We start from the raw sequence: 4,603 nt of genomic DNA, 5'->3' as shown, positions 1-4,603 counted from the left end.
GCAAAATGACCTTGTTGCCCTCGTCTATTTCTTCTTCCTCTATCTCTTCCTCGCTTGAGCTCCGACCATGGCTGGCAATGGGGAAGATGCTAATCCTAGCCTGCGTGCCTCCTCGACTCCTCCTCGTCGGAGCACATAGCCGCCATGTGTGGCCACAACACTGTGTTCGGCCACACGATGACACCCACGGGCGTGACTAGGAGCTAATCGGCTTGAGTGCCTCTGCTCGCTGGTCTCAGTGCTCAACGCACCGTCGGAGCATGTAGCTGTCGTGACCACACGTGTGGGGCCAGTCATGGCTGGCCGTCGCCGCCGTGCACCTGGGCCGTGGCCTGCCTCCTCGTGTGCTTTGTGTTGTCGTTGTGTGGCAGCACACGCTGTGAAGGCGACGCTAGTGAGGCCCGCTCGGGCCCCGGCCGCTAGTCTATTGCTCCCGGCAGGGGAAGCTGGCGAAGGCGGGAGGGATGGGGAGCTGGCTCACCAGTGCTGGCAGAGGCTGTCGTCGGCCATGCATGGAGAGACACGGCATGACTTGTCCCCGGGTATGTGCGAACCTCCACCGACGATGAAGCAGAGGAGCACGAGCACAAGGAGGCACGGGGCCACCATGTTCATCGCCGACGCTGAGGAGGTCGTGCTCCTGCGTGTGCTGTAGGTGCCACCATGTTCGTCGTCGCGTCGAGCATGGACGTGGACCTTCAGGCCATGTCCCTGGCTGCCTCGCCCCTAATTTTCCCTACGTCCCGTTCGCCGCCGCCATGGACCCCATTGTCGGCCATGGCCGAAGCTCGAGCGAGGAAGGGACAAAGGAAGAAGAAATAGATGAGGGGCAAAAATGTCATTTCGCGTGGCTGGTCTATGCTGTCAGGTCGAGTTGGTGTGCCATGTCAGTGAAAATGGTAAGATTGTAGCAAACATTCTCTCTTCTATGGCAAATATGCAGGGACAATTTTAAGTTTGAAGAGGTGCCCTTGGTTGTAATGGCAAAAAAAATTAAATATTCCGTGTGCCCTTGGCAATTTGCACACGAGATCCCAGCAATGGCGCCGGCACCGTGCCGCGGTCCCGTCACTAGTTCCTGACGTGCAAACGGACCCCTGGTCGTCACCGCCACCGCCACCAGCTCATCCACCTCCGGCATTCCCCGCAACGCCTCCACCCATGGCGTCCTCTCCGCCCTCGCCGTCCCCCGCCGCGCTCATCGCGCATCTCTCCGCGGTGCTCTCCTCGCCGGACTGGCGCTTCCACCCCTCGCTCCCGCAACTCCCTGCCCTCCTCGCGCCGTCCCTACCCCGCACACTCCTCGTCCCGCTCCCGCTCCGCCTCGCGGCCGCAGTCGCCCGCGCCGCCGCGCCGTCCCGCCACCTCCTCGACATCTCACTCCCGGTCGTGCTCCGCCTCCACGCCCTCTCCCCGCCGCCGCTCCGTCCACTCTTCGACCGCCCCTTCCGCTCCCTCCTCACCCACTTCTCCCGCTACGCGCTGACGCCGCTGATGCTCCGGCTATTCGCCCACATGTACCACCACGCCCCACCTGCACCTACGGGTGCTACCTACAATGCACTCATCCGTGCCCTCTGCCGCCGCGCCGATCTCCGCCACGCCCAACGGTACCTCAGCCTCATGGTCCGCTCCGGTTGGCGCCCGGACGCGTTCACGTTCAACTCCCTGATATTGGGTCACTGCCGCACGCAGCAGCTGGAAGTGGCCCAAGACTTGTTCGACAAAATGCCGTTGAGAGGGTTTTCACAAGATGTGGTTGCTTACGCTGCTCTGATCGAAGGATTTTGTGAGGCAGGGAGGATTGATGAGGCCCTGGAGTTGTTCAGGGAGATGGGGCAACCAGACATGTACACACACGCAGCCTTGGTAAAGGGGCTGTGTGATGCCCGGAGAGGGGAGGAGGGTCTATGTATGCTGCAGAAGATGAAGGAGCTGGGATGGAGGCCAACCACTCGTGCTTATGCAGCACTGGTCGATTTATGGTGCAGGGAGCTGAAGGCTGAAGAGGCTGAGAAAATGCTGAATGAGATGTTCGACAATGGATTGGTGCCTTGTGTTGTAACATGCACTGCTGTCGTGAATGCCTACTGCAGGGAGGGGAGGATGAGTGATGCAGTGAGGATGTTTGAATCCATGAAGTTGAAAGGGTGTGAACCAAATGTCTGGACATACAATGCAATGGTGCAAGGTTTCTGCAATGTTGGGAAAGTGTACAAAGCAATGGCTTTGTTGGACCAGATGAGAGAATGTGGAGTAGAGCCAGATGTTGTGACATACAATTTGTTGATTCGAGGCCAATGCATTGATGGGCATATAGAGAGTGCTTTCAGATTACTCCGTTTGATGGAAGGAAATGGTTTAGCTGCTGATCAGTACACTTACAATGTGTTGATTGATGCTCTGTGTAAGACTGGGAAAGTTGATGAAGCTTGCTCTCTTTTTGATGGCCTAGAATATAGAGGCATAAGACCTAATTCTGTGACATTCAATACGGTGATAAATGGGTCATGCAAGGGTGGTAAATTCAATGTTGCTTGCACGTTTTTGGAAAAGATGGTTTCAGCAGGTTGTGCACCCGATACCTATACATATAGTCCATTCATTGAAAATCTATGCAAGACGAAGGGATCACGAGAAGGATTATCCTTTCTAGATGAGATGCTACAAAAGGATGTCAAGCCTTCGACGGTTAATTATACAATTGTAATTGACAGACTTTTCAAGGAGAGGAACTATGGATTAGCCACAAGAATTTGGGGGCAAATGGTGTCACTGGGGTGCAGTCCTGATGTTGTCACTTATACTACTTCTGTGCGTGCATACTGCAATGAAGGCAGGCTTGATGAAGCAGAAAATGTTGTGATGGAGATGAAAAAGGGTGGGATCATTGTAGATGCAATGGCATATAACACTTTGATTGATGGCCATACAAGTATTGGGCAGACAGATCATGCCGTCACAATCTTGAAGCACATGACAGGTGTTGCTTCAATGCCAAATCATTTTACCTTTTTTATCTTGCTTAGACATCTTTTACAGAGGAGGCTAGCAGAACACGTACCATTGAAAACAACTTCTGTGTGGAAGACTATAGAGCTTGCTGATGTCTTTGAATTATTTGAGCTTATGAAGAAGAACAGCGTTCCTTGTAGTGCAAGAGCTTATTTGGCCATCCTTGAGGGGTTTTCTGAAGATAGAAGATTGGATGAGGTGACTTCCTTGGTTTCTCGTATGAAAGAAGATAATCTACCTCTGAATGAAGATATATGCACTGTTCTTGTTAATTGCTTTTGCAAATTGAGGATGTATCCTGATGCTTGGGCATTGCTTTGCTCCATGAATGGACATGGTTTTTTACCAAACTTAATATCTTATCAGCATCTGCTTTCTGGCTTACTGCTGAAGGACAAGCAGATAGGGCTAAAGAAATATTCAGAGGTTCAAGATGGAAAGAGTACAATACCGATGAAATTGTATGGAAAGTTATAATTGATGGCTTGGTAAGAAAGGGTCATCCAGATATGTGCCATGACATGATATCCATATTAGAACAGATGAAATGCAAACCAAGTGATGAAACGTATGCAATGCTGACAGAGGAATTGTCCACCAGGGAATAGGTTGTCAACTAAAACATCCATAGCTCACAGCAAACTCTCCATCAGTCAATCTGTGCTCATCAGGTGCTTGTTTTTCAAGCACAGCCTGTGTCAAGCAACACACGCCAGAATCGCATAGATCATGGATTATTGGATGCACAGTCACACTGTGTTCATGCCCTCAAAGGTAATTATTTGACTCTTTATGCAGTGGCGGAGCTTGCCTCCAAAGCAAGCGGGGGCCATTTCACAAGTCAGTGGCAAAGAAGCAGCGAGCGCTTGAGAAATGAATCAAAGAGTAATAGAAGACTAGCTACCAGCTATGAGCACCTCGGAAGACAAACATGTGTGGCAATGAAGAAAATAGGGAGTGCAGACTTTTACTACTAGCCAGTGATCACGTGGACAGAATTTCTACAAATTGCACGTAGCAAGGGGGGCCATCGCCCAGGATGGGGCCTCCACGTAGCTCCGCCAGTGTCTTTATGTTGCAGCGTTGTGATGTCTCATTGTGATATAATGCCCTGCTGAAAGCTGTGGAAGTAGATATATGATATCAAATTCGTTTTGTTCCACATATGACCGCAAGTACCGTTATAGTATGTTGACTAAGACATATGAAAGTAAAGGTCCAGGACCATGGAGAATAGTCCAGTAATGGTGCATGAATTCTGAGCATTTCTTAAAATAACACAAACTGCTTGACACATGTTTCATGAGCTTTCCAGACCACTCCTTGTACTCTTTTTGTCTCTATGGTACAATTTTTTTAGTCAAAGCTATAGTTCAATAAACTTAGCTATTAACTTGTTTTGGATATAAACTGTGAAGAATCTATTTGTCTATGAATAACAATCATCAATCTGGAATTATGTTTATTTTTGTCTAGAACTGTGCATCGTTGGAGTTCTGTAGAATGGTGCTGCGACTGACCTGAGAAGCTAAACATGGGACTTCTGATTGCTTATTTATGCATTCCGACAACTCGAGAAAGAGTTGAC

The 4,603-nt window shown here is 50.1% G+C and overlaps 1 pseudogene; it reads left to right on the top strand.

The window, feature by feature from the left end:
* Positions 1-1,041: 1,041 nt before the first annotated feature.
* On the top strand, positions 1,042-4,160 carry LOC136474017 (pentatricopeptide repeat-containing protein At5g65560-like; annotated as a pseudogene).
* The last annotated feature ends 443 nt before the right edge of the window (positions 4,161-4,603 follow it).

This window comes from Miscanthus floridulus, chromosome 8 (assembly GCF_019320115.1).
Source record: "Miscanthus floridulus cultivar M001 chromosome 8, ASM1932011v1, whole genome shotgun sequence".
In the NCBI taxonomy this organism is placed as follows: Eukaryota; Viridiplantae; Streptophyta; class Magnoliopsida; order Poales; family Poaceae; genus Miscanthus; species Miscanthus floridulus.
This window is presented reverse-complemented; position numbering and strand designations above follow the sequence as displayed.